This window comes from Elephantulus edwardii, unplaced genomic scaffold (genome assembly GCF_000299155.1).
Source record: "Elephantulus edwardii isolate Elephantulus edwardi_28Jun2011 unplaced genomic scaffold, EleEdw1.0 scaffold00036, whole genome shotgun sequence".
NCBI classification, from domain to species: Eukaryota; Metazoa; Chordata; class Mammalia; order Macroscelidea; family Macroscelididae; genus Elephantulus; species Elephantulus edwardii.
Window position 1 is genome coordinate 2,779,515 of NW_006399786.1, and position 8,605 is coordinate 2,788,119.

Consider the following 8,605-nt stretch of genomic DNA (forward strand, 5'->3'; position numbering starts at 1 on the left):
GAAAATGGTGTCTCTCTGGAGACTAAGGTGCGTCTGATATAGGCCATGGTCTTTGCTATCACTTGTTATGCATCAGAGAGTTGGACAATGATTAAGGAGGATAGAAGGAGAATTGATGCCTTTGAGCTGTGGTGCTGGCGAAGAGTATTGAGAGTACCATGGACTGCTAGGAAAACAAACAGATTCATCCTGGAAAGGGTTAAACCGGGCGGCTCCTTGGCAAGGATTCTGAGGCTCCATCTAACATACTTTGGACATGTAAGGAGAGACTGGTCCTTGGAGAGGGACATCATGCTTGGTAGGGTGGAGGGCAGGCGCAGGAGGGGAAGGCTCTCTTTGAGGTAGATTGATTCAGTGACTAGGGTAATCGGGATGGGTGTGTCAGAGACAGTGTGATTGGCACAGGACAGAACAGAGTTTAGGTCTGTTGTACACAGGGCCACTATGAGTCGCAAGCGTCTCGATGGCACATAACAACAACAACATGGTCCTATAGTGGAATAGCCAGGTCCTGTGGGATTTCTATAGTCAACTTTTTGAGGAAATGGCAAACTGCTTTTCATATGTACTATTTTGCGGTCCCACCAGTGGTGCATGGGAGTTCTCTGCATCCTTGGAGCATTGATTATTGGCTTTCCTGATAAACTTTCCTATTGCTCCTAGAGTGAGATGGTATCTCCTTGTTGTTTTGATTTACATCTTTCTAATTGCTAGAGATTTTGAGCATTTCTTCAGGAGTTCATTGATTGTCTTAATATCCTCCTTCATGAAGAAAGAGTCTTTTCATGTCTTTTGTAGTTGAGTTATCAGTCTTTTTCTTCTTGTTGACAGAGCAGCTCCTTACCCCGCCACCACCAGAGACTGTGTTTAACAATTAGTCAACATTCCTCATGTGTTACAGTGTGTATAGAGAATACATCACACCCACTGTTGGGTTATCAGTGCTTGAAGATATTTTATGCTGAACGATTGGAATTTGTACTCAAACAAGCATCTGGGGTTTAGATGTAGAATATAGCTCTTCTCCTCCTCTTCTAATTATATAGAAGTGAGCCCTGGTGGTACAAGAATTAAAGTGCTAGGAGGCTATCAAAAGATTGGTGGGTACGTCAAGGGGGTGATTACCAAAGAGGTCCAGGGGCCTCTTTTAGTAAGAACTAGAAAGTTCTGACTCAGATATAAGACTTCGATAGATCATTGCTACAAGAAGGACACCAGGCCGAGAGGAAGAGAAAGAAACGGAGGTTTATTAGACTTTCATAACAGACAAAAAGCAGGTCAGGAAAATATGACCCTATCCTTATCCTATAGACGAGCATATATGTTTTCCAGTAGGGATTGCCTTTACACAGCTTTCTGGTGACTTACCTTTGGAGTCTGCTCTTCCACTACCGCCTTTCATTTTAGATGAGTCTGCATCCTTGTTTTGTTTTGCCACTGTTTCGCATCACTGTCCAGAATAGTTTCTGATTTCTTTACTTTGTTAGTGTTTCCTTTGTCATTCCCTATCAGTCAGAACTCACTCATCAATCTACAGGAGAAAGACAAGGAAGTCAATTTCCATAGAGTTAACAGCCTTGGACACCGAATAGGACTGTTTCACTCTGTCCTCGAGGGTCTCTGTGAGTTGGAGTCAACTCCCCACAGTAGGTTTGGGATTTAGGTTTTGATAATTTTATAAAATGTTCATGTGGAAATAGATACGGTCTCTATGAAGGAAATCATCTACCCATTTAAGTCTAGCAGTCTGCCGGTGGAATCGACGGTTGTTCTTTATAGGAAACTTCTAAATAATTTACATGGTGAATTGGGTTAAAGAGATCCTTAGCACATGGGCGTTCTATAAATAGGACTGAGTGAATAATATAGCAACCTTCTTTCAGTGCCCCTCCCTTGAAGAGATCTTGTTTTATGGACTCCAATAAGGTCATTGTTAGGGAACTCTTGGGGAGGTTTGAGTTTGCCTGGGCAGAGCTCTCCCAGGGGAGTCTCTTCTAGCTTATTTCAGGTGGCCTGCCACGGCTTCTCTTTGCTCTTTCACTAAAGTAGACTCCTGTCTTCATCATCACTGTTGTGAACAGCTCAGCCCCAGGACTCTGCATCACCAAGCAGGGGTCAGGAGAAAAGTTAAAGTAGTCCAGTGCTTGCTAGGAGAAAGGTAGAGAAGGACAGGGAAGAAGAAAGAAAAAATGCTTGCGAAGAGGAAGTGGTAAGAGCCTGCCGAATTTCAGTGTGACCTGTTCTGTCAGGTGACTTCTGTGGGGGAGGGGACCTGGGAGAAAAAAAAAGTTAAGTAAAATGTCCTTATAAAGACAAAATCTATTTCTTTCCTGGCTGATGATTTGTCACTCTAGTCACTTCCTGCCTTGTGACCACACACCCAGAGTTGACAAAGTTGCTCTACAGCTAAGAGTGAGAAGGGGCTTTGTCACACGCCAGGCCTACTGAGGACAGTTTTGCTACAAGGTAAATTTCTCTATAGCTTTGCATTGTCTCCAAGTGCTCATCCTGCGATTACTTGTTACATGACCTGCTTCTGTGGCAGTGGGCTTTGGCTTTGGGGAAGAGACGTGTCACCTGTCCTCTGAGCCCTCTTGAGCCCTGCCACCCTTGAGCTGCCTACTCTGGGGTTCCTGGTGTCCCCTCCACGATGGGGCACTCAGCTGCCTGGCTTGCATTCTTCTCAAATCCTACACAGTTCTCACCCTAGAACAATGACTGATTTTCCTCTTTAAATCAAACTAAGTCCTGATTTCTTTCTAATGCTTTATTTCAGGGAGGCTATATTTACTGTGATTTTATCTCCTTTAAAATGTTTTCAGGAAAGTGCATATTGATCATTTAAATTGTGCTGCTCTTCGGCCCAACTGTGTGAGCTTAATTTTAGCTCTTTGTGGTCATTTTGGGGTCAAGGGTTCTTAATGCGTGTGCTCAATAACCACATGGAATGAGAAACCTCTTTCTTCTCTTAGGCAGCTCTGGTGGCTCAGCCTGTAGGGAGTCACGCTGCTAACCCAAAGTCCACACCTCTCTGGAGGTTCGAATCCACTAGTGACTCCTTAGGAGAAAGATAGGCAATCTCCTCCTGTGCAGGTTACAGCCTCAGGAACCAATGGAGAGTCAGTTACGAGTCGGTTCAGATGCCACAGCAAAGAGTGGTAGCAGTAGTGAGGTCTCTGTGTTTAGGGGGAACCATGGTTTTGTTAGTAGTGAGCTGTGCTACAACCAAAGGCTTCACTTCTCTGCAAGGCTCCAAACCCACTGGTGGTTTCTCAAGAGACAGGTGGGCCATGTCCTTTTGTTAGTGAAAGCCTCCGAATTACACCTAGGGTCTCCAGGAGGGAGAAGCAACTTGAAGACAATGCGTTGAGTTGTTCTCTTCATTTACTGTCAATTCATTTGGGTTGTTTGTTTAATTGTAGTGTTTTTGTAGGATTGTCTGGACTACCTGATATATACAATTCATTGTAAGAGTAAAATTGATTGCAAGATAAGGGTAGATAAGTTAGTATTTTCTGGACCTTGGGAGGGAATAAAAAGGAATTGGAAAAGTTAATCCAAAGAAGAAAAATGTCTCTTGACTAAAGTAGAATATAGAATGGTAAAGGGCTATAACAGTAAAATGTGCTTTCATCCCCATTCCAGCTTACTCTCTAGCCAAATCAGGCAGAACCGTCTAGAACTTGTACTTCAAACAAGTCCTGTTGTGGTGGTTGAGGAATGTGTTTAGGGAGATAGTTCACTAGCAAGCCCAGGGATGATTTCCTCTGTAGAATTTAGAAAGTTATCCCTTTGAACTCTTTTAGGATGCCATCAGAACATCAAACCCAGTTCTGACTCCTGGTCACCTTCCATTGGGTTTCTGAGGCTGTACATTTTTATGGGAGAAGACTGTCCGTCTTTCTCCCAAGGATCAACCTGTAGATCCAAACTACCAGAGATATGTGGTCTCTTGGTTAGCAGTACAACATGTAATGCACTGTTGTTGTTCTTGTTGTTGTGTTGTTGTGTACCAACAGCTTGAGCTTGGAACTGACCCATAGTTGATCCTCCAGTGGGTTTTCAGAAACTGTTAATTACACGGAAGGAGATTGTCCATCCTTCTCCTGCAGAGAAGCTGGTTAATTTGAGCCACGTGCCTTTGAGATTGCAGTTCACCTTCTTACCAGTAGGCCACCAGAGCTCCCTTGTAATGCTCTGTGCCCCCTAAAAGTGCGTGCATGCTCTCTCTCTCTCTCTCTCTCTCTCTCTGTGTACAGACAGAGAAAGGCATTACTTCAAGTGATTGGCTCACATGGCTGTTTAGGGCTTATACATTTTTCCTTTGCTGGAACAGACTCATAGTTGACCCTCCAGCAGTATTTCAGAGGCTATAAAACATATGGAAGAAGATTAGCTATCTTTGTCCCTTGGAGCCTCAGGTAGATTCAGACCATCTGCCTTTAGGTTGGAGTCCATAGATCAGGTGGCTGGGACAAGAAAAAATGAAGAGTGAGATATAGTTTGCTAAAATACCTACTTCCCTGGAGGCAGAATACACCTGAGGGAATCTCCCTTCTTAACAGATTGATGGTATGAGATTAGATAACATTATGGAGGGTGATTCATTGCATAGCATTATATTACACTACACTAAATTCAGTAACTAGACTAGTGTTTGACCAAATTGCCACACAAAATGAACCATCACATTGTACGTGGAACCTATCAGATATTTTGGGGGGGGAAGTCAGTGTTAATTTGTAAGTCTTTTATCATTCTCTCTCTAAACTCTTTGGAGAGGGAGAAGACCAACATGTAAAATCTCATTCAAATGTACGTATTTAAACAAGAGAAGTTGGGGAAAGTGGTAAGAATACTGAAGATTGGTAAACACTTATTCCATCTCTCTCTGTTGTCAAGTTGGAAGCCATCCGTAACTGAGGCATAGTGGGTTTTCAGAGCTGTAAATCACACTAGAGGAGCTTGCCTATCTTTCTCAGCTGTTGTTATATTGTCAGTCCACTTCCAGTATCTCACATAATCTCTTACCTCCCTTTCGAGATAAGGAGTGGTCTGAAAAGCGCTAGCCTAAAGCCTCTGGATTGTTAAGGAAGGGCAAGGAACCAGCATTTCAGGCTCCATGCTGATGACCAAATTCTCCCTTCTGTGGCAATGTCCTTACCCCAGATATAGATGTTCAAAGGCTATTCTTCCTAAAACTGACTGAAGAGATCTTCAGTTTTGAGAGAAAGGGAAATTTCCTAGAAATCCAGAATTATTACTTTCATAAACGAAAGGAATTATTGCAATTTCAAATAATAATGCAATGAAGAGGCACTTTTCTTTTAATTGATGCATAATTTTACTAAATAATTTTATGCCTTCACAAACTTACTTCAGTCTGCTTCCTCAAACCTATTTCTTGTCACTTCCTTCTTGTTCAGTCCTCACCCCCACCCCGATTACCCATGTTCTGGGTATATCAGACCACAAGCCACTAGAAGTTTCTAATACTCTGTGTGCTGTGCTCTAACAGTTCCTACAATTGCTTTCTTCTTTATTTGTAGAAGTTCTGGTCACTATTCAAAGTTAACTTTAAAAGGCAAGACTTTGTTGAGGCCTTCTCTGATGGGTTTTTCCCCCCACTATTTTGTGTGTGTATCAGCCATGTTGTTTCAGAGTTTCATGCTATTTATTTGCTAACAGACTAGTCTCTACCTCTCTCCTGGATCATAGTTATTGCTGTTTCTGTGTGCCATCAAGTCACTTGCAACTCATAGTGACACTATGTACAACAGCCTTGAACCTTGCTCAATCTTGAGCCAACTTTATTGTCTCTGACATACCCACCCTGTTACCCCAGTCATTGAGTCAATCCTTCTCATCCAGGGTCTTCCTCCCTTGCACTGTCCCTCCATCCATAGAAGGAGTATTATATTTATTAAGTTGAAAGTATGTCACAAGTATTTTTCTTCATTTTTTAATATGCATAAATATCTTTGCTTTGACTTTGCTTATGAATATAATGCTGACTTCCTAGAATCGCTGCTACAAAGGAAAATACAACTGATATTATACTAGCTTACCATGCTTTATCTTTATTAAAGTGGTTATTTTTCATTGCAGCATCAAAATACTGTAGCTCCTTGGACCATGAGGAATTTAGGAAGTTTTGTACTGATGCTGCCAAAGAGACAAAATAATAGTGAAATTATTTTGGTTGAAATACATGCATTAGAGTTAAATGGTGCTTCCCTTACTGAAGTGATATATCCAATAACATCTTTGAGAGTGAAGAACTTAAGAACAGATAGCATTAACTTTTGCTCAGACACTCTGAGTTAATATCAGAAAATTCTCAAATCAAACTTTTCTGCGTAACCTAAAGAGTTCAAGTCCTTCTGTGTATATTGGAAAAATGGAAAATACATTTCAAGTCAGTGAGGTAAAACAAAACAGGGAATTTTTTTCAAATACTTGTTTTATATAGTAAGTCTATAAAGACACTGGGCTTTATGACTCAGCCCACTGTATAGAAGAGTGACAAAGTTAATCTGGTTATCTTCCTATGGATTTTGTTCATTTCAAGAAACTGAGGTTTCTTTAAACATCCCAGCCAGCAGATATTTTTAATGAAACAATACGCTTCTATATGCATATTGAACATTGTAGAAATGAAAATTAAAATTAGTGTCAAATGAAATATAAAGCCAAGCAGTGTCAGTAGATTCCAAACGTTTTAAGTGTCTCTCTTTTGCCAGAATGGCAGTGTGCTTCTTTAATAAAAACCCTCCGGTTTCACATTGTGTTCACTTTGGAAGTTCCCAAGAAGTTCCCTCTTGCTGAGCTGTTCATCTTCTAGAGGTGTCTGCCCACAGCTGTGGAAGCCACTGAGCTCACATGTGGCATCTCCCAAGTGTTTTCTTCCCTTCCTTTCTGGTTCAACTTCCCTCCTTGTGCTACTGACTGTCCCTGATGTTTTGAACTGTCTGTTTCAATCATTGCATCAATCTTTCCAGCAATTTCAGTTACTCTATCTTGTAAGATATTGCAAGCAGCAGAGGAAAGAAAAATGTTCCAAACTATTATTCCAGTCGCATTCACTCACTCGCTGTCATTAAAATGAGATAGGTTCATAAGTAACCTATGAGTCAAGGACCTCTGCAAAGCCTTACAGAGAAATGAAGTCAGGTTAAAGATTAAGATGTGCCTGATCCAAATAATGGTGTTTCCAGTTGCTGAAGATGTGAATAAAGTAGACAATGAATGAAGAATGACAGAAGAAGAAATGATGAACGCCGTTGAATTGTGGAATTGGAGAAGAGTATTGAATATGGACTATCAAAAGAACAAGTAAATATGGCTTCGAGGAAGTAAAACCAAAGTGTTCCTTAGAAGGCAAGGATAGGTAAACTCTGTCTCACTTACTTGGGATATGTTGTCAGCCATTGGAAAAAGACATAAAGCTGAGAAAATGGAGGGTGAGAGAAAGTGGAGAAGGCATGCAATAAGATAGGTTGATACAGTGGCAATAACAATGGGCTGCAGCATATCCGAGATCCTGAGAGATGACTTAGGACAGGGCAAAGCTCAGAACAGTGGTTCATTGGGTTGCTGTGCGTTGTGGTTGAGTCCATGGGACCCAACAACCAGAGAGCTGGGTTTCCAAGACTATCATTTGCACAGGAGGAGATAGCTCATCTTCCTCCCCTGGAGCTGCTGGTGGATTAAAACACCAGTGAGGTGAGGCCCGTGGATGACATACACCATCAGGGAGTCATAGCAGCTAATAGCAATAAGTCCCTTAATTTGAATAGGCTAATTTTTTTTTTCTAAGCCCGTTAGCCGTATTAATGAATCCTGTGAGGTACTTATTAACGTCATCGTCACAGCTAATAGCCAGTTCACTCATTCATGTATTTTATGAATATTTGCTTACATTTTGGCCTATTTTAGAAACCCTGCTGGCACAATGGATTAAACATTGGTCTTCAGCTTGAAAGGTGGGTTGTTTGAATCCACCAGCCACTCCATAGTGAAAAGATGAGCACTTTGGCGTGGTTTACAATAGCATTAACTCTTTGTGGCTCTCAGGGACTCCTACAAATAAGCATAATTTCCCCTTAAATGAATGCATCCATGTTATAATAATTTTTATTAAACAAGTCCTTATCATTATCATCATAATTAGTGTTTGCTCAGGTCCTCTGCACATTTAATTATTTGGTTTTTAGCTTCTTACTGGTATCTCTATAGAATATCAAACATGCTCTCTAGCCTCAAAAACTTTACAGAATTCTTCACCTGATAAATATAACATTATTTTAGACAATTCACTCACTTTGTATTCTAACCAATGTTGTAATGTGCCTTCCGTTCAGAACTGACCCATAGTTGACCATCCTGTGGATTTTCAAAGTGTATAAATCTCAAGAGAGGAGACTGTCTCTCTTTTTCCCCCTCAGAGCAGGTGGTGGATTCAAACCATATCCCTTTGGGTTGGCAGCACAACTCCTTACCCACTTGGCCCCCAGAGCTTCCTTTGTGACTCATGGGACACGAATAAATTAAGAAATTTAACATTTATATACAATTTTACACATTTCTATTTCTATTTCTATTT

The 8,605-nt window shown here is 41.1% G+C and overlaps 1 protein-coding gene across 1 annotated transcript in view; it reads left to right on the top strand.

Annotated features, from left to right (window-relative positions):
- The first annotated feature begins 2,246 nt into the window (after window positions 1-2,246).
- Window positions 2,247-8,605, top strand: part of LCP1 (lymphocyte cytosolic protein 1 (L-plastin)) — a 67,968-nt gene continuing 61,609 nt past the window's right edge. Inside the window, exon 1 of the mRNA XM_006884552.1 lies at window positions 2,247-2,466. The gene's annotated coding sequence lies outside the window, so the exon portion shown is untranslated. The remainder of the gene's footprint in view (window positions 2,467-8,605) is intronic.